The sequence below is a fragment of the Phyllobates terribilis genome, unplaced genomic scaffold (genome assembly GCF_046119375.1).
Source record: "Phyllobates terribilis strain yellow unplaced genomic scaffold, ASM4611937v1 Scaffold_27__1_contigs__length_16484149, whole genome shotgun sequence".
NCBI lineage: Eukaryota > Metazoa > Chordata > Amphibia > Anura > Dendrobatidae > Phyllobates > Phyllobates terribilis.
Window position 1 is genome coordinate 6,187,838 of NW_027362787.1, and position 19,886 is coordinate 6,207,723.

General features: G+C 46.1%; 12 non-coding genes and 2 pseudogenes across 12 annotated transcripts; all 14 read left to right on the forward strand.

Annotated features, from left to right (window-relative positions):
* The first annotated feature begins 696 nt into the window (after positions 1 to 696).
* Positions 697 to 887, forward strand: LOC141176559 (U2 spliceosomal RNA). Its single transcript, XR_012253235.1, has one exon. It is a non-coding gene; the product is annotated as a U2 spliceosomal RNA (small nuclear RNA).
* Positions 888 to 2,002: 1,115 nt separating this feature from the next.
* Positions 2,003 to 2,193, forward strand: LOC141178471 (U2 spliceosomal RNA). The gene has a single exon (XR_012254753.1). It is a non-coding gene; the product is annotated as a U2 spliceosomal RNA (small nuclear RNA).
* Positions 2,194 to 3,309: 1,116 nt separating this feature from the next.
* On the forward strand, positions 3,310 to 3,500 carry LOC141178472 (U2 spliceosomal RNA). The gene has a single exon (XR_012254754.1). It is a non-coding gene; the product is annotated as a U2 spliceosomal RNA (small nuclear RNA).
* A 1,115-nt stretch (positions 3,501 to 4,615) lies between these two features.
* On the forward strand, positions 4,616 to 4,806 carry LOC141178473 (U2 spliceosomal RNA). The gene has a single exon (XR_012254755.1). It is a non-coding gene; the product is annotated as a U2 spliceosomal RNA (small nuclear RNA).
* Positions 4,807 to 5,920: 1,114 nt separating this feature from the next.
* Positions 5,921 to 6,111, forward strand: LOC141177323 (U2 spliceosomal RNA). Its single transcript, XR_012253928.1, has one exon. It is a non-coding gene; the product is annotated as a U2 spliceosomal RNA (small nuclear RNA).
* A 1,115-nt stretch (positions 6,112 to 7,226) lies between these two features.
* LOC141177445 (U2 spliceosomal RNA) lies at positions 7,227 to 7,417 on the forward strand. The gene has a single exon (XR_012254039.1). It is a non-coding gene; the product is annotated as a U2 spliceosomal RNA (small nuclear RNA).
* Positions 7,418 to 8,532: 1,115 nt separating this feature from the next.
* On the forward strand, positions 8,533 to 8,624 carry LOC141178144 (U2 spliceosomal RNA; annotated as a pseudogene).
* Positions 8,625 to 9,413: 789 nt separating this feature from the next.
* On the forward strand, positions 9,414 to 9,600 carry LOC141177883 (U2 spliceosomal RNA). Its single transcript, XR_012254410.1, has one exon. It is a non-coding gene; the product is annotated as a U2 spliceosomal RNA (small nuclear RNA).
* Positions 9,601 to 10,715: 1,115 nt separating this feature from the next.
* On the forward strand, positions 10,716 to 10,906 carry LOC141177448 (U2 spliceosomal RNA). Its single transcript, XR_012254041.1, has one exon. It is a non-coding gene; the product is annotated as a U2 spliceosomal RNA (small nuclear RNA).
* Positions 10,907 to 12,021: 1,115 nt separating this feature from the next.
* Positions 12,022 to 12,113, forward strand: LOC141178116 (U2 spliceosomal RNA; annotated as a pseudogene).
* Positions 12,114 to 12,902: 789 nt separating this feature from the next.
* On the forward strand, positions 12,903 to 13,089 carry LOC141177875 (U2 spliceosomal RNA). Its single transcript, XR_012254403.1, has one exon. It is a non-coding gene; the product is annotated as a U2 spliceosomal RNA (small nuclear RNA).
* Positions 13,090 to 14,204: 1,115 nt separating this feature from the next.
* LOC141178476 (U2 spliceosomal RNA) lies at positions 14,205 to 14,395 on the forward strand. The gene has a single exon (XR_012254757.1). It is a non-coding gene; the product is annotated as a U2 spliceosomal RNA (small nuclear RNA).
* Positions 14,396 to 15,510: 1,115 nt separating this feature from the next.
* Positions 15,511 to 15,701, forward strand: LOC141178477 (U2 spliceosomal RNA). The gene has a single exon (XR_012254758.1). It is a non-coding gene; the product is annotated as a U2 spliceosomal RNA (small nuclear RNA).
* Positions 15,702 to 16,815: 1,114 nt separating this feature from the next.
* On the forward strand, positions 16,816 to 17,006 carry LOC141178478 (U2 spliceosomal RNA). The gene has a single exon (XR_012254759.1). It is a non-coding gene; the product is annotated as a U2 spliceosomal RNA (small nuclear RNA).
* Positions 17,007 to 19,886: the final 2,880 nt, after the last annotated feature.

Below are 19,886 nucleotides of genomic sequence, written 5' to 3' on the forward strand. Positions count from 1 at the left end.
GGTATGTGCGCTGGTTACTCTGCTGCGCTTAAAATTTCTTTTTTGGTTTGCTACAATGCCTTTTCTGAAACGTTGTCTCCTTCTGCTGGAACACTGACTTCTTTCATTTAATGCCTGCAGACTATAAAAGAGAACCCAACCCAAAAAGTTTGGTTGATTAGTCTGTGGCATTCTGTTAAACTGTTGCTTATGGCGGTCTCTGTGAGCTTCTCAGCGACATTCAGCCAGCCAGGTATCCTGCCTGCAGTAGATGGAATGTGGCAATGGAACGCTGGCTGCGCGTGTCATAATAGGCTCTGAGCCTTTATATACCTGTGCACAGCAGCAGCCACCTTCAGTCTGCTGCTGGACAGCCAGCAGCAGCAGCAGCAGGAGAGGTATGTAATCAGGAGCCCTCCTGCTAAGGGTAGACAGCTGCTCGTTCCACCCCACCCCCCGCCTTAATTGGTTCTCCTCCCTTCCAACGGTGTTGAGGCGGGTGGGAACAGCAGGGGGTGAAGGTGCTGTGTTTAAAGAGGTGGAGTTATGCAGATCTAAAACGCGTGGATTGCAGCAGCAGCAAGCCGAAAAGTGCAGGCATGTAAGGGATCTAGAGGTTGACAACATGTCTTCTTAACGGGAGTCCAGGAGCTCATCTCCACAAATGGACTTTTCAGGATCCTTGGGTGGCTCCGTAGTTTGAAACCAATTCTGGTTATCGCTTCTCGGCCTTTTGGCTAAGATCAAGTGTAGTATCTGTTCTTATCAGTTTAATATCTGATACGTCCCCTATCTGGGGACCATATATTAAATGGATTTTTAGAACAGGGAGATGGAAAAAGAGCTTGCTCTGTCCACTCCACGCATTGACCTGGTATTGCAGTATCTCCAGGACCAGTGCACCCCTTCTTTAATGCAGTTTCTAAAATCAGAAAGAATTGAATTCAATGTTTTTTGTTCATTTTGCTTGTTTGTCGGATTTTGGGATGGACTCTTTGGCTTTGCTTTTCTTCTCCTCATTGGATTTTTCATGTTCAAAGTTGCAGAAGCCAGATTACAAGCTCATTTTGGTTCAACTTCAGCAACTGTGCATTGCATTGCCATGTAATGTGATGCAATGCTATCTTTCTAGCTCTCCCTTTTTACTTCCTTTTGGATAAACAGACATATTAGGCAAGCATTTTGGAGCTTTCACCTAAATAACTACAGGTGGTGAGATAAGCTGCACAATATAATTGACCTTTCAGTATATTGTTGCACACACACCATCTATTTAGCAAATGCCCTTGTTATCAACAGCAGCCTTTTAAACTCACCTGAGCTAACAGGTATGTGCGCTGGTTACTCTGCTGCGCTTAAAATTTCTTTTTTGGTTTGCTACAATGCCTTTTCTGAAACGTTGTCTCCTTCTGCTGGAACACTGACTTCTTTCATTTAATGCCTGCAGACTATAAAAGAGAACCCAACCCAAAAAGTTTGGTTGATTAGTCTGTGGCATTCTGTTAAACTGTTGCTTATGGCGGTCTCTGTGAGCTTCTCAGCGACATTCAGCCAGCCAGGTATCCTGCCTGCAGTAGATGGAATGTGGCAATGGAACGCTGGCTGCGCGTGTCATAATAGGCTCTGAGCCTTTATATACCTGTGCACAGCAGCAGCCACCTTCAGTCTGCTGCTGGACAGCCAGCAGCAGCAGCAGCAGGAGAGGTATGTAATCAGGAGCCCTCCTGCTAAGGGTAGACAGCTGCTCGTTCCACCCCACCCCCCGCCTTAATTGGTTCTCCTCCCTTCCAACGGTGTTGAGGCGGGTGGGAACAGCAGGGGGTGAAGGTGCTGTGTTTAAAGAGGTGGAGTTATGCAGATCTAAAACGCGTGGATTGCAGCAGCAGCAAGCCGAAAAGTGCAGGCATGTAAGGGATCTAGAGGTTGACAACATGTCTTCTTAACGGGAGTCCAGGAGCTCATCTCCACAAATGGACTTTTCAGGATCCTTGGGTGGCTCCGTAGTTTGAAACCAATTCTGGTTATCGCTTCTCGGCCTTTTGGCTAAGATCAAGTGTAGTATCTGTTCTTATCAGTTTAATATCTGATACGTCCCCTATCTGGGGACCATATATTAAATGGATTTTTAGAACAGGGAGATGGAAAAAGAGCTTGCTCTGTCCACTCCACGCATTGACCTGGTATTGCAGTATCTCCAGGACCGGTGCACCCCTTCTTTAATGCAGTTTCTAAAATCAGAAAGAATTGAATTCAATGTTTTTTGTTCATTTTGCTTGTTTGTCGGATTTTGGGATGGACTCTTTGGCTTTGCTTTTCTTCTCCTCATTGGATTTTTCATGTTCAAAGTTGCAGAAGCCAGATTACAAGCTCATTTTGGTTCAACTTCAGCAACTGTGCATTGCATTGCCATGTAATGTGATGCAATGCTATCTTTCTAGCTCTCCCTTTTTACTTCCTTTTGGATAAACAGACATATTAGGCAAGCATTTTGGAGCTTTCACCTAAATAACTACAGGTGGTGAGATAAGCTGCACAATATAATTGACCTTTCAGTATATTGTTGCACACACACCATCTATTTAGCAAATGCCCTTGTTATCAACAGCAGCCTTTTAAACTCACCTGAGCTAACAGGTATGTGCGCTGGTTACTCTGCTGCGCTTAAAATTTCTTTTTTGGTTTGCTACAATGCCTTTTCTGAAACGTTGTCTCCTTCTGCTGGAACACTGACTTCTTTCATTTAATGCCTGCAGACTATAAAAGAGAACCCAACCCAAAAAGTTTGGTTGATTAGTCTGTGGCATTCTGTTAAACTGTTGCTTATGGCGGTCTCTGTGAGCTTCTCAGCGACATTCAGCCAGCCAGGTATCCTGCCTGCAGTAGATGGAATGTGGCAATGGAACGCTGGCTGCGCGTGTCATAATAGGCTCTGAGCCTTTATATACCTGTGCACAGCAGCAGCCACCTTCAGTCTGCTGCTGGACAGCCAGCAGCAGCAGCAGCAGGAGAGGTATGTAATCAGGAGCCCTCCTGCTAAGGGTAGACAGCTGCTCGTTCCACCCCACCCCCCCGCCTTAATTGGTTCTCCTCCCTTCCAACGGTGTTGAGGCGGGTGGGAACAGCAGGGGGTGAAGGTGCTGTGTTTAAAGAGGTGGAGTTATGCAGATCTAAAACGCGTGGATTGCAGCAGCAGCAAGCCGAAAAGTGCAGGCATGTAAGGGATCTAGAGGTTGACAACATGTCTTCTTAACGGGAGTCCAGGAGCTCATCTCCACAAATGGACTTTTCAGGATCCTTGGGTGGCTCCGTAGTTTGAAACCAATTCTGGTTATCGCTTCTCGGCCTTTTGGCTAAGATCAAGTGTAGTATCTGTTCTTATCAGTTTAATATCTGATACGTCCCCTATCTGGGGACCATATATTAAATGGATTTTTAGAACAGGGAGATGGAAAAAGAGCTTGCTCTGTCCACTCCACGCATTGACCTGGTATTGCAGTATCTCCAGGACCGGTGCACCCCTTCTTTAATGCAGTTTCTAAAATCAGAAAGAATTGAATTCAATGTTTTTTGTTCATTTTGCTTGTTTGTCGGATTTTGGGATGGACTCTTTGGCTTTGCTTTTCTTCTCCTCATTGGATTTTTCATGTTCAAAGTTGCAGAAGCCAGATTACAAGCTCATTTTGGTTCAACTTCAGCAACTGTGCATTGCATTGCCATGTAATGTGATGCAATGCTATCTTTCTAGCTCTCCCTTTTTACTTCCTTTTGGATAAACAGACATATTAGGCAAGCATTTTGGAGCTTTCACCTAAATAACTACAGGTGGTGAGATAAGCTGCACAATATAATTGACCTTTCAGTATATTGTTGCACACACACCATCTATTTAGCAAATGCCCTTGTTATCAACAGCAGCCTTTTAAACTCACCTGAGCTAACAGGTATGTGCGCTGGTTACTCTGCTGCGCTTAAAATTTCTTTTTTGGTTTGCTACAATGCCTTTTCTGAAACGTTGTCTCCTTCTGCTGGAACACTGACTTCTTTCATTTAATGCCTGCAGACTATAAAAGAGAACCCAACCCAAAAAGTTTGGTTGATTATTCTGTGGCATTCTGTTAAACTGTTGCTTATGGCGGTCTCTGTGAGCTTCTCAGCGACATTCAGCCAGCCAGGTATCCTGCCTGCAGTAGATGGAATGTGGCAATGGAACGCTGGCTGCGCGTGTCATAATAGGCTCTGAGCCTTTATATACCTGTGCACAGCAGCAGCCACCTTCAGTCTGCTGCTGGACAGCCAGCAGCAGCAGCAGCAGGAGAGGTATGTAATCAGGAGCCCTCCTGCTAAGGGTAGACAGCTGCTCGTTCCACCCCACCCCCCGCCTTAATTGGTTCTCCTCCCTTCCAACGGTGTTGAGGCGGGTGGGAACAGCAGGGGGTGAAGGTGCTGTGTTTAAAGAGGTGGAGTTATGCAGATCTAAAACGCGTGGATTGCAGCAGCAGCAAGCCGAAAAGTGCAGGCATGTAAGGGATCTAGAGGTTGACAACATGTCTTCTTAACGGGAGTCCAGGAGCTCATCTCCACAAATGGACTTTTCAGGATCCTTGGGTGGCTCCGTAGTTTGAAACCAATTCTGGTTATCGCTTCTCGGCCTTTTGGCTAAGATCAAGTGTAGTATCTGTTCTTATCAGTTTAATATCTGATACGTCCCCTATCTGGGGACCATATATTAAATGGATTTTTAGAACAGGGAGATGGAAAAAGAGCTTGCTCTGTCCACTCCACGCATTGACCTGGTATTGCAGTATCTCCAGGACCGGTGCACCCCTTCTTTAATGCAGTTTCTAAAATCAGAAAGAATTGAATTCAATGTTTTTTGTTCATTTTGCTTGTTTGTCGGATTTTGGGATGGACTCTTTGGCTTTGCTTTTCTTCTCCTCATTGGATTTTTCATGTTCAAAGTTGCAGAAGCCAGATTACAAGCTCATTTTGGTTCAACTTCAGCAACTGTGCATTGCATTGCCATGTAATGTGATGCAATGCTATCTTTCTAGCTCTCCCTTTTTACTTCCTTTTGGATAAACAGACATATTAGGCAAGCATTTTGGAGCTTTCACCTAAATAACTACAGGTGGTGAGATAAGCTGCACAATATAATTGACCTTTCAGTATATTGTTGCACACACACCATCTATTTAGCAAATGCCCTTGTTATCAACAGCAGCCTTTTAAACTCACCTGAGCTAACAGGTATGTGCGCTGGTTACTCTGCTGCGCTTAAAATTTCTTTTTTGGTTTGCTACAATGCCTTTTCTGAAACGTTGTCTCCTTCTGCTGGAACACTGACTTCTTTCATTTAATGCCTGCAGACTATAAAAGAGAACCCAACCCAAAAAGTTTGGTTGATTAGTCTGTGGCATTCTGTTAAACTGTTGCTTATGGCGGTCTCTGTGAGCTTCTCAGCGACATTCAGCCAGCCAGGTATCCTGCCTGCAGTAGATGGAATGTGGCAATGGAACGCTGGCTGCGCGTGTCATAATAGGCTCTGAGCCTTTATATACCTGTGCACAGCAGCAGCCACCTTCAGTCTGCTGCTGGACAGCCGCAGCAGCAGCAGCAGGAGAGGTATGTAATCAGGAGCCCTCCTGCTAAGGGTAGACAGCTGCTCGTTCCACCCCACCCCCCGCCTTAATTGGTTCTCCTCCCTTCCAACGGTGTTGAGGCGGGTGGGAACAGCAGGGGGTGAAGGTGCTGTGTTTAAAGAGGTGGAGTTATGCAGATCTAAAACGCGTGGATTGCAGCAGCAGCAAGCCGAAAAGTGCAGGCATGTAAGGGATCTAGAGGTTGACAACATGTCTTCTTAACGGGAGTCCAGGAGCTCATCTCCACAAATGGACTTTTCAGGATCCTTGGGTGGCTCCGTAGTTTGAAACCAATTCTGGTTATCGCTTCTCGGCCTTTTGGCTAAGATCAAGTGTAGTATCTGTTCTTATCAGTTTAATATCTGATACGTCCCCTATCTGGGGACCATATATTAAATGGATTTTTAGAGCAGGGAGATGGAAAAAGAGCTTGCTCTGTCCACTCCACGCATTGACCTGGTATTGCAGTATCTCCAGGACCGGTGCACCCCTTCTTTAATGCAGTTTCTAAAATCAGAAAGAATTGAATTCAATGTTTTTTGTTCATTTTGCTTGTTTGTCGGATTTTGGGATGGACTCTTTGGCTTTGCTTTTCTTCTCCTCATTGGATTTTTCATGTTCAAAGTTGCAGAAGCCAGATTACAAGCTCATTTTGGTTCAACTTCAGCAACTGTGCATTGCATTGCCATGTAATGTGATGCAATGCTATCTTTCTAGCTCTCCCTTTTTACTTCCTTTTGGATAAACAGACATATTAGGCAAGCATTTTGGAGCTTTCACCTAAATAACTACAGGTGGTGAGATAAGCTGCACAATATAATTGACCTTTCAGTATATTGTTGCACACACACCATCTATTTAGCAAATGCCCTTGTTATCAACAGCAGCCTTTTAAACTCACCTGAGCTAACAGGTATGTGCGCTGGTTACTCTGCTGCGCTTAAAATTTCTTTTTTGGTTTGCTACAATGCCTTTTCTGAAACGTTGTCTCCTTCTGCTGGAACACTGACTTCTTTCATTTAATGCCTGCAGACTATAAAAGAGAACCCAACCCAAAAAGTTTGGTTGATTAGTCTGTGGCATTCTGTTAAACTGTTGCTTATGGCGGTCTCTGTGAGCTTCTCAGCGACATTCAGCCAGCCAGGTATCCTGCCTGCAGTAGATGGAATGTGGCAATGGAACGCTGGCTGCGCGTGTCATAATAGGCTCTGAGCCTTTATATACCTGTGCACAGCAGCAGCCACCTTCAGTCTGCTGCTGGACAGCCAGCAGCAGCAGCAGCAGGAGAGGTATGTAATCAGGAGCCCTCCTGCTAAGGGTAGACAGCTGCTCGTTCCACCCCACCCCCCGCCTTAATTGGTTCTCCTCCCTTCCAACGGTGTTGAGGCGGGTGGGAACAGCAGGGGGTGAAGGTGCTGTGTTTAAAGAGGTGGAGTTATGCAGATCTAAAACGCGTGGATTGCAGCAGCAGCAAGCCGAAAAGTGCAGGCATGTAAGGGATCTAGAGGTTGACAACATGTCTTCTTAACGGGAGTCCAGGAGCTCATCTCCACAAATGGACTTTTCAGGATCCTTGGGTGGCTCCGTAGTTTGAAACCAATTCTGGTTATCGCTTCTCGGCCTTTTGGCTAAGATCAAGTGTAGTATCTGTTCTTATCAGTTTAATATCTGATACGTCCCCTATCTGGGGACCATATATTAAATGGATTTTAAGAACAGGGAGATGGAAAAAGAGCTTGCTCTGTCCACTCCACGCATTGACCTGGTATTGCAGTATCTCCAGGACCGGTGCACCCCTTCTTTAATGCAGTTTCTAAAATCAGAAAGAATTGAATTCAATGTTTTTTGTTCATTTTGCTTGTTTGTCGGATTTTGGGATGGACTCTTTGGCTTTGCTTTTCTTCTCCTCATTGGATTTTTCATGTTCAAAGTTGCAGAAGCCAGATTACAAGCTCATTTTGGTTCAACTTCAGCAACTGTGCATTGCATTGCCATGTAATGTGATGCAATGCTATCTTTCTAGCTCTCCCTTTTTACTTCCTTTTGGATAAACAGACATATTAGGCAAGCATTTTGGAGCTTTCACCTAAATAACTACAGGTGGTGAGATAAGCTGCACAATATAATTGACCTTTCAGTATATTGTTGCACACACACCATCTATTTAGCAAATGCCCTTGTTATCAACAGCAGCCTTTTAAACTCACCTGAGCTAACAGGTATGTGCGCTGGTTACTCTGCTGCGCTTAAAATTTCTTTTTTGGTTTGCTACAATGCCTTTTCTGAAACGTTGTCTCCTTCTGCTGGAACACTGACTTCTTTCATTTAATGCCTGCAGACTATAAAAGAGAACCCAACCCAAAAAGTTTGGTTGATTAGTCTGTGGCATTCTGTTAAACTGTTGCTTATGGCGGTCTCTGTGAGCTTCTCAGCGACATTCAGCCAGCCAGGTATCCTGCCTGCAGTAGATGGAATGTGGCAATGGAACGCTGGCTGCGCGTGTCATAATAGGCTCTGAGCCTTTATATACCTGTGCACAGCAGCAGCCACCTTCAGTCTGCTGCTGGACAGCCAGCAGCAGCAGCAGCAGGAGAGGTATGTAATCAGGAGCCCTCCTGCTAAGGGTAGACAGCTGCTCGTTCCACCCCACCCCCCGCCTTAATTGGTTCTCTTCCCTTCCAACGGTGTTGAGGCGGGTGGGAACAGCAGGGGGTGAAGGTGCTGTGTTTAAAGAGGTGGAGTTATGCAGATCTAAAACGCGTGGATTGCAGCAGCAGCAAGCCGAAAAGTGCAGGCATGTAAGGGATCTAGAGGTTGACAACATGTCTTCTTAACGGGAGTCCAGGAGCTCATCTCCACAAATGGACTTTTCAGGATCCTTGGGTGGCTCCGTAGTTTGAAACCAATTCTGGTTATCGCTTCTCGGCCTTTTGGCTAAGATCAAGTGTAGTATCTTTCGAAAAGGCGGTTTTGGATGTTGGCCGCCCTAGTAGATTGATACATTATGCACACTGGGGTTTAGGCGCTTGTTAGTACGCCAGGTGGCTAATATAGTCATCTGGTGGAAAGCATGGCCCCCCAGGATCGACGCCATTGGGCCGGGGAAGATCGAAAGCCCGAAGTGTGAAGTGCCCCAGGAGTGGTGACCCTGGGGTGCCTTAACTCACTGGGATTGGGAACCCCACTTGAGTTTATGGCACATTTGCACAAGCACTTCAAATTTTCTTTCTTCGCACACACCCTTATTCCGGGCCTTCTGGCCTTAGGATGGGGAATTTTTCAATTCCCGGTCGAAGGTCCGGGCAGTATTATACTGTGAAACCTTCACTATTTATTTAATTTCTTTGTCACTGTGTGTCCACTTATTCACGTGTGTCACGTCCTACTAGGATTTTGTTGGGATGCGGTTCCCTTATGGGTTCCTCTCTTGGCAGGTCTAGGGGGGGAGTGTGTGGCCATCAGGTTCCGCTCCCCCCTGAACCCCCCTGGCTCTCCTCTTTCGGGAGGAGAGCGCTGTTGGCTCCCCTCTTCTGGGAGGGGAGCACAGTCTTTGGCTCCCAGTGCCTTGCTCGGGTGAGAACTCGGGCAGGTGCTGGGGGTAAGATTGGGTCGCCTCTGGCTTCGGCTGGAGGTGGCTTTTTGTCCCTGTTCCTCGCTGTGGCCTTTTGGCTCGGAGGGACGGGGAATGGTTTGGGGGACCCTTCTCCTTTTGGAGAGGGTTTCAAGAAGACCAGCATCCTAGTGCACTTTTTTTGTGGCACTTGTCACTTTTTTAAGCGCACTCGGGTTTTGTACACGAATTCGGGATTTCGATAAAAAAAAAAAAAAATCTGTTCTTATCAGTTTAATATCTGATACGTCCCCTATCTGGGGACCATATATTAAATGGATTTTTAGAGCAGGGAGATGGAAAAAGAGCTTGCTCTGTCCACTCCACGCATTGACCTGGTATTGCAGTATCTCCAGGACCGGTGCACCCCTTCTTTAATGCAGTTTCTAAAATCAGAAAGAATTGAATTCAATGTTTTTTGTTCATTTTGCTTGTTTGTCGGATTTTGGGATGGACTCTTTGGCTTTGCTTTTCTTCTCCTCATTGGATTTTTCATGTTCAAAGTTGCAGAAGCCAGATTACAAGCTCATTTTGGTTCAACTTCAGCAACTGTGCATTGCATTGCCATGTAATGTGATGCAATGCTATCTTTCTAGCTCTCCCTTTTTACTTCCTTTTGGATAAACAGACATATTAGGCAAGCATTTTGGAGCTTTCACCTAAATAACTACAGGTGGTGAGATAAGCTGCACAATATAATTGACCTTTCAGTATATTGTTGCACACACACCATCTATTTAGCAAATGCCCTTGTTATCAACAGCAGCCTTTTAAACTCACCTGAGCTAACAGGTATGTGCGCTGGTTACTCTGCTGCGCTTAAAATTTCTTTTTTGGTTTGCTACAATGCCTTTTCTGAAACGTTGTCTCCTTCTGCTGGAACACTGACTTCTTTCATTTAATGCCTGCAGACTATAAAAGAGAACCCAACCCAAAAAGTTTGGTTGATTAGTCTGTGGCATTCTGTTAAACTGTTGCTTATGGCGGTCTCTGTGAGCTTCTCAGCGACATTCAGCCAGCCAGGTATCCTGCCTGCAGTAGATGGAATGTGGCAATGGAACGCTGGCTGCGCGTGTCATAATAGGCTCTGAGCCTTTATATACCTGTGCACAGCAGCAGCCACCTTCAGTCTGCTGCTGGACAGCCAGCAGCAGCAGCAGCAGGAGAGGTATGTAATCAGGAGCCCTCCTGCTAAGGGTAGACAGCTGCTCGTTCCACCCCACCCCCCGCCTTAATTGGTTCTCCTCCCTTCCAACGGTGTTGAGGCGGGTGGGAACAGCAGGGGGTGAAGGTGCTGTGTTTAAAGAGGTGGAGTTATGCAGATCTAAAACGCGTGGATTGCAGCAGCAGCAAGCCGAAAAGTGCAGGCATGTAAGGGATCTAGAGGTTGACAACATGTCTTCTTAACGGGAGTCCAGGAGCTCATCTCCACAAATGGACTTTTCAGGATCCTTGGGTGGCTCCGTAGTTTGAAACCAATTCTGGTTATCGCTTCTCGGCCTTTTGGCTAAGATCAAGTGTAGTATCTGTTCTTATCAGTTTAATATCTGATACGTCCCCTATCTGGGGACCATATATTAAATGGATTTTAAGAACAGGGAGATGGAAAAAGAGCTTGCTCTGTCCACTCCACGCATTGACCTGGTATTGCAGTATCTCCAGGACCGGTGCACCCCTTCTTTAATGCAGTTTCTAAAATCAGAAAGAATTGAATTCAATGTTTTTTGTTCATTTTGCTTGTTTGTCGGATTTTGGGATGGACTCTTTGGCTTTGCTTTTCTTCTCCTCATTGGATTTTTCATGTTCAAAGTTGCAGAAGCCAGATTACAAGCTCATTTTGGTTCAACTTCAGCAACTGTGCATTGCATTGCCATGTAATGTGATGCAATGCTATCTTTCTAGCTCTCCCTTTTTACTTCCTTTTGGATAAACAGACATATTAGGCAAGCATTTTGGAGCTTTCACCTAAATAACTACAGGTGGTGAGATAAGCTGCACAATATAATTGACCTTTCAGTATATTGTTGCACACACACCATCTATTTAGCAAATGCCCTTGTTATCAACAGCAGCCTTTTAAACTCACCTGAGCTAACAGGTATGTGCGCTGGTTACTCTGCTGCGCTTAAAATTTCTTTTTTGGTTTGCTACAATGCCTTTTCTGAAACGTTGTCTCCTTCTGCTGGAACACTGACTTCTTTCATTTAATGCCTGCAGACTATAAAAGAGAACCCAACCCAAAAAGTTTGGTTGATTAGTCTGTGGCATTCTGTTAAACTGTTGCTTATGGCGGTCTCTGTGAGCTTCTCAGCGACATTCAGCCAGCCAGGTATCCTGCCTGCAGTAGATGGAATGTGGCAATGGAACGCTGGCTGCGCGTGTCATAATAGGCTCTGAGCCTTTATATACCTGTGCACAGCAGCAGCCACCTTCAGTCTGCTGCTGGACAGCCAGCAGCAGCAGCAGCAGGAGAGGTATGTAATCAGGAGCCCTCCTGCTAAGGGTAGACAGCTGCTCGTTCCACCCCACCCCCCGCCTTAATTGGTTCTCTTCCCTTCCAACGGTGTTGAGGCGGGTGGGAACAGCAGGGGGTGAAGGTGCTGTGTTTAAAGAGGTGGAGTTATGCAGATCTAAAACGCGTGGATTGCAGCAGCAGCAAGCCGAAAAGTGCAGGCATGTAAGGGATCTAGAGGTTGACAACATGTCTTCTTAACGGGAGTCCAGGAGCTCATCTCCACAAATGGACTTTTCAGGATCCTTGGGTGGCTCCGTAGTTTGAAACCAATTCTGGTTATCGCTTCTCGGCCTTTTGGCTAAGATCAAGTGTAGTATCTTTCGAAAAGGCGGTTTTGGATGTTGGCCGCCCTAGTAGATTGATACATTATGCACACTGGGGTTTAGGCGCTTGTTAGTACGCCAGGTGGCTAATATAGTCATCTGGTGGAAAGCATGGCCCCCCAGGATCGACGCCATTGGGCCGGGGAAGATCGAAAGCCCGAAGTGTGAAGTGCCCCAGGAGTGGTGACCCTGGGGTGCCTTAACTCACTGGGATTGGGAACCCCACTTGAGTTTATGGCACATTTGCACAAGCACTTCAAATTTTCTTTCTTCGCACACACCCTTATTCCGGGCCTTCTGGCCTTAGGATGGGGAATTTTTCAATTCCCGGTCGAAGGTCCGGGCAGTATTATACTGTGAAACCTTCACTATTTATTTAATTTCTTTGTCACTGTGTGTCCACTTATTCACGTGTGTCACGTCCTACTAGGATTTTGTTGGGATGCGGTTCCCTTATGGGTTCCTCTCTTGGCAGGTCTAGGGGGGGAGTGTGTGGCCATCAGGTTCCGCTCCCCCCTGAACCCCCCTGGCTCTCCTCTTTCGGGAGGAGAGCGCTGTTGGCTCCCCTCTTCTGGGAGGGGAGCACAGTCTTTGGCTCCCAGTGCCTTGCTCGGGTGAGAACTCGGGCAGGTGCTGGGGGTAAGATTGGGTCGCCTCTGGCTTCGGCTGGAGGTGGCTTTTTGTCCCTGTTCCTCGCTGTGGCCTTTTGGCTCGGAGGGACGGGGAATGGTTTGGGGGACCCTTCTCCTTTTGGAGAGGGTTTCAAGAAGACCAGCATCCTAGTGCACTTTTTTTGTGGCACTTGTCACTTTTTTAAGCGCACTCGGGTTTTGTACACGAATTCGGGATTTCGATAAAAAAAAAAAAAAATCTGTTCTTATCAGTTTAATATCTGATACGTCCCCTATCTGGGGACCATATATTAAATGGATTTTTAGAACAGGGAGATGGAAAAAGAGCTTGCTCTGTCCACTCCACGCATTGACCTGGTATTGCAGTATCTCCAGGACCGGTGCACCCCTTCTTTAATGCAGTTTCTAAAATCAGAAAGAATTGAATTCAATGTTTTTTGTTCATTTTGCTTGTTTGTCGGATTTTGGGATGGACTCTTTGGCTTTGCTTTTCTTCTCCTCATTGGATTTTTCATGTTCAAAGTTGCAGAAGCCAGATTACAAGCTCATTTTGGTTCAACTTCAGCAACTGTGCATTGCATTGCCATGTAATGTGATGCAATGCTATCTTTCTAGCTCTCCCTTTTTACTTCCTTTTGGATAAACAGACATATTAGGCAAGCATTTTGGAGCTTTCACCTAAATAACTACAGGTGGTGAGATAAGCTGCACAATATAATTGACCTTTCAGTATATTGTTGCACACACACCATCTATTTAGCAAATGCCCTTGTTATCAACAGCAGCCTTTTAAACTCACCTGAGCTAACAGGTATGTGCGCTGGTTACTCTGCTGCGCTTAAAATTTCTTTTTTGGTTTGCTACAATGCCTTTTCTGAAACGTTGTCTCCTTCTGCTGGAACACTGACTTCTTTCATTTAATGCCTGCAGACTATAAAAGAGAACCCAACCCAAAAAGTTTGGTTGATTAGTCTGTGGCATTCTGTTAAACTGTTGCTTATGGCGGTCTCTGTGAGCTTCTCAGCGACATTCAGCCAGCCAGGTATCCTGCCTGCAGTAGATGGAATGTGGCAATGGAACGCTGGCTGCGCGTGTCATAATAGGCTCTGAGCCTTTATATACCTGTGCACAGCAGCAGCCACCTTCAGTCTGCTGCTGGACAGCCAGCAGCAGCAGCAGCAGGAGAGGTATGTAATCAGGAGCCCTCCTGCTAAGGGTAGACAGCTGCTCGTTCCACCCCACCCCCCGCCTTAATTGGTTCTCCTCCCTTCCAACGGTGTTGAGGCGGGTGGGAACAGCAGGGGGTGAAGGTGCTGTGTTTAAAGAGGTGGAGTTATGCAGATCTAAAACGCGTGGATTGCAGCAGCAGCAAGCCGAAAAGTGCAGGCATGTAAGGGATCTAGAGGTTGACAACATGTCTTCTTAACGGGAGTCCAGGAGCTCATCTCCACAAATGGACTTTTCAGGATCCTTGGGTGGCTCCGTAGTTTGAAACCAATTCTGGTTATCGCTTCTCGGCCTTTTGGCTAAGATCAAGTGTAGTATCTGTTCTTATCAGTTTAATATCTGATACGTCCCCTATCTGGGGACCATATATTAAATGGATTTTTAGAACAGGGAGATGGAAAAAGAGCTTGCTCTGTCCACTCCACGCATTGACCTGGTATTGCAGTATCTCCAGGACCGGTGCACCCCTTCTTTAATGCAGTTTCTAAAATCAGAAAGAATTGAATTCAATGTTTTTTGTTCATTTTGCTTGTTTGTCGGATTTTGGGATGGACTCTTTGGCTTTGCTTTTCTTCTCCTCATTGGATTTTTCATGTTCAAAGTTGCAGAAGCCAGATTACAAGCTCATTTTGGTTCAACTTCAGCAACTGTGCATTGCATTGCCATGTAATGTGATGCAATGCTATCTTTCTAGCTCTCCCTTTTTACTTCCTTTTGGATAAACAGACATATTAGGCAAGCATTTTGGAGCTTTCACCTAAATAACTACAGGTGGTGAGATAAGTTGCACAATATAATTGACCTTTCAGTATATTGTTGCACACACACCATCTATTTAGCAAATGCCCTTGTTATCAACAGCAGCCTTTTAAACTCACCTGAGCTAACAGGTATGTGCGCTGGTTACTCTGCTGCGCTTAAAATTTCTTTTTTGGTTTGCTACAATGCCTTTTCTGAAACGTTGTCTCCTTCTGCTGGAACACTGACTTCTTTCATTTAATGCCTGCAGACTATAAAAGAGAACCCAACCCAAAAAGTTTGGTTGATTAGTCTGTGGCATTCTGTTAAACTGTTGCTTATGGCGGTCTCTGTGAGCTTCTCAGCGACATTCAGCCAGCCAGGTATCCTGCCTGCAGTAGATGGAATGTGGCAATGGAACGCTGGCTGCGCGTGTCATAATAGGCTCTGAGCCTTTATATACCTGTGCACAGCAGCAGCCACCTTCAGTCTGCTGCTGGACAGCCAGCAGCAGCAGCAGCAGGAGAGGTATGTAATCAGGAGCCCTCCTGCTAAGGGTAGACAGCTGCTCGTTCCACCCCACCCCCCGCCTTAATTGGTTCTCCTCCCTTCCAACGGTGTTGAGGCGGGTGGGAACAGCAGGGGGTGAAGGTGCTGTGTTTAAAGAGGTGGAGTTATGCAGATCTAAAACGCGTGGATTGCAGCAGCAGCAAGCCGAAAAGTGCAGGCATGTAAGGGATCTAGAGGTTGACAACATGTCTTCTTAACGGGAGTCCAGGAGCTCATCTCCACAAATGGACTTTTCAGGATCCTTGGGTGGCTCCGTAGTTTGAAACCAATTCTGGTTATCGCTTCTCGGCCTTTTGGCTAAGATCAAGTGTAGTATCTGTTCTTATCAGTTTAATATCTGATACGTCCCCTATCTGGGGACCATATATTAAATGGATTTTTAGAACAGGGAGATGGAAAAAGAGCTTGCTCTGTCCACTCCACGCATTGACCTGGTATTGCAGTATCTCCAGGACCGGTGCACCCCTTCTTTAATGCAGTTTCTAAAATCAGAAAGAATTGAATTCAATGTTTTTTGTTCATTTTGCTTGTTTGTCGGATTTTGGGATGGACTCTTTGGCTTTGCTTTTCTTCTCCTCATTGGATTTTTCATGTTCAAAGTTGCAGAAGCCAGATTACAAGCTCATTTTGGTTCAACTTCAGCAACTGTGCATTGCATTGCCATGTAATGTGATGCAATGCTATCTTTCTAGCTCTCCCTTTTTACTTCCTTTTGGATAAACAGACATATTAGGCAAGCATTTTGGAGCTTTCACCTAAATAACTACAGGTGGTGAGATAAGCTGCACAATATAATTGACCTTTCAGTATATTGTTGCACACACACCATCTATTTAGCAAATGCCCTTGTTATCAACAGCAGCCTTTTAAACTCACCTGAGCTAACAGGTATGTGCGCTGGTTACTCTGCTGCGCTTAAAATTTCTTTTTTGGTTTGCTACAATGCCTTTTCTGAAACGTTGTCTCCTTCTGCTGGAACACTGACTTCTTTCATTTAATGCCTGCAGACTATAAAAGAGAACCCAACCCAAAAAGTTTGGTTGATTAGTCTGTGGCATTCTGTTAAACTGTTGCTTATGGCGGTCTCTGTGAGCTTCTCAGCGACATTCAGCCAGCCAGGTATCCTGCCTGCAGTAGATGGAATGTGGCAATGGAACGCTGGCTGCGCGTGTCATAATAGGCTCTGAGCCTTTATATACCTGTGCACAGCAGCAGCCACCTTCAGTCTGCTGCTGGACAGCCGCAGCAGCAGCAGCAGGAGAGGTATGTAATCAGGAGCCCTCCTGCTAAGGGTAGACAGCTGCTCGTTCCACCCCACCCCCCGCCTTAATTGGTTCTCCTCCCTTCCAACGGTGTTGAGGCGGGTGGGAACAGCAGGGGGTGAAGGTGCTGTGTTTAAAGAGGTGGAGTTATGCAGATCTAAAACGCGTGGATTGCAGCAGCAGCAAGCCGAAAAGTGCAGGCATGTAAGGGATCTAGAGGTTGACAACATGTCTTCTTAACGGGAGTCCAGGAGCTCATCTCCACAAATGGACTTTTCAGGATCCTTGGGTGGCTCCGTAGTTTGAAACCAATTCTGGTTATCGCTTCTCGGCCTTTTGGCTAAGATCAAGTGTAGTATCTGTTCTTATCAGTTTAATATCTGATACGTCCCCTATCTGGGGACCATATATTAAATGGATTTTTAGAACAGGGAGATGGAAAAAGAGCTTGCTCTGTCCACTCCACGCATTGACCTGGTATTGCAGTATCTCCAGGACCGGTGCACCCCTTCTTTAATGCAGTTTCTAAAATCAGAAAGAATTGAATTCAATGTTTTTTGTTCATTTTGCTTGTTTGTCGGATTTTGGGATGGACTCTTTGGCTTTGCTTTTCTTCTCCTCATTGGATTTTTCATGTTCAAAGTTGCAGAAGCCAGATTACAAGCTCATTTTGGTTCAACTTCAGCAACTGTGCATTGCATTGCCATGTAATGTGATGCAATGCTATCTTTCTAGCTCTCCCTTTTTACTTCCTTTTGGATAAACAGACATATTAGGCAAGTATTTTGGAGCTTTCACCTAAATAACTACAGGTGGTGAGATAAGCTGCACAATATAATTGACCTTTCAGTATATTGTTGCACACACACCATCTATTTAGCAAATGCCCTTGTTATCAACAGCAGCCTTTTAAACTCACCTGAGCTAACAGGTATGTGCGCTGGTTACTCTGCTGCGCTTAAAATTTCTTTTTTGGTTTGCTACAATGCCTTTTCTGAAACGTTGTCTCCTTCTGCTGGAACACTGACTTCTTTCATTTAATGCCTGCAGACTATAAAAGAGAACCCAACCCAAAAAGTTTGGTTGATTAGTCTGTGGCATTCTGTTAAACTGTTGCTTATGGCGGTCTCTGTGAGCTTCTCAGCGACATTCAGCCAGCCAGGTATCCTGCCTGCAGTAGATGGAATGTGGCAATGGAACGCTGGCTGCGCGTGTCATAATAGGCTCTGAGCCTTTATATACCTGTGCACAGCAGCAGCCACCTTCAGTCTGCTGCTGGACAGCCAGCAGCAGCAGCAGCAGGAGAGGTATGTAATCAGGAGCCCTCCTGCTAAGGGTAGACAGCTGCTCGTTCCACCCCACCCCCCGCCTTAATTGGTTCTCCTCCCTTCCAACGGTGTTGAGGCGGGTGGGAACAGCAGGGGGTGAAGGTGCTGTGTTTAAAGAGGTGGAGTTATGCAGATCTAAAACGCGTGGATTGCAGCAGCAGCAAACCGAAAAGTGCAGGCATGTAAGGGATCTAGAGGTTGACAACATGTCTTCTTAACGGGAGTCCAGGAGCTCATCTCCACAAATGGACTTTTCAGGATCCTTGGGTGGCTCCGTAGTTTGAAACCAATTCTGGTTATCGCTTCTCGGCCTTTTGGCTACGATCAAGTGCTTTATTGCAGGAGATTGTGGTTGAAGGGCACTCGGGTACCCCTCTCCTTGGCCTGGCAGGATCGTCCACTTTGGTGGACTTAACCTGCTTGCTGCTATTAGGGAGAGGGCTTAGTCCCAGGGTAACGAGTTGCGATCCCCCAGCTTCCAGGTGTTTTTCGCTGCAAGAACACTGGGAGCGCAGATTGCAAGCGGCTGCAATTTGCAACCTTGTTGCGTTTTTCCATGGAGGTTGACCCTAACCTCGTGCCTCTTTATGCGAGGCTAAAAAACTCTATCCGAGTTCACTTCACGGCGGGTGGCTCGGATATGAGGAAATTAGGGTATGTAGTCCAGGACGTGCTCAGGAACCTTCTTGGTGTACAAAGGAATGAAATTCTCTCCATCCAGGATTATCCCAGAAGAGGTGACTATGACATCACATTCACTGGAGAAGGTATTTTTAGAGATGTACTAGAAAATTTAAAAAAAGTTGAAAATAGTCCTGTTTTGAAAGGGATACAAATTGTTGAGCACGTCCTGGATGAGGTAAGACTGGTTATTGTAAAAATATTTTCGCCCTTTGTTTCTGCTCCAGAAGTAATGTCATTTCTAGCAATTTATTTTAAAAGTGTTAAATGTATTGGGAAGATATTAAACGAATATAACATATGGACATCTAAGTGGAAATTCCTTGTGAAGTGTACAAGAGATCCAAATACACCAGGTGGTATACGGCTCCCCCCTGCCCGTTTCAAAATTGGGCAAACAAATGGGGATTTCTTCTTTTCTGGGATGCCAGTATATTGCAGAAATTGTGGGCGCTATGGTCATTCAAAAGAAAACTGTCATGTATCATGTAGAAATTGTGCTAGTGAAGAACATGAGACAAAAGAATGCCCTAAGGAAAAGAAATGCAGTTTTTGCCAGACTCCAGGTCACTTTTATTTTTCTTGCCCTCACAGATTTCGGGAAGATGAGCAAAAGGGGAAGTCCAAGACGTCCGACCAAGGACCAAAAGATCAGACCACCCCTCAGGAGGAGGAACAACAACCTGGAGCCTCTGGAGACAATAAGAGCGTACCAAATAGTGAAGTGTCTCCAGAGTCTATGACAGGTAAAATACCAAATCCCAAAACCTGGCTGCAGGACCTGCGGGAGTCCAAAAGGAGGGCTGAGAAGGAGCAGAAGGGCACTACTGGTAAGGTCAAAAGGGACCGACAAAAGGCCGACACAGAAGCCCATGCCCAGTCTGGGTCTCCTAGTGCTGAGGGCGCTGAGTGGATAAAGGTGGGTCCTAAGAAAAAGAAAAAGGGTGGTTCGGAGGAGGCAGCAGGAGGTGAACAGATGGACACTTCTCCAGAAGGGGACGTGGACGCTGGACCCTCAGGGGTTTCGGTCTCCGCTGCTACAGGTGGGGACCGGGATCTTGCTGCCTCTGAAGAGTCAGAGGCTCTGCCTTGTGCGCAACCTCCTCCTATAGGACGACCTTCTACAGGTCAAACAGGGGCGGCGGAACCCCTCGGGGACCCACCTGATGAGGAACTGCATGGCCAGCCAATGGAGACCCAGCGGGTTCTGCCAGCCAGCCCTCCGAGCTATGCCAGTGTAGCGTCGGGTTTATATAAATGTGGTAATCTTTCCTCCTCCACGGAGACTCTCGTGACGATACTATCAGATGAGGAGGGAGGCGCAAGCCCAGTGGTCTGATCAGGTTCATCGGACAGGTAAATCCATTGCTCTTAGTTACCTA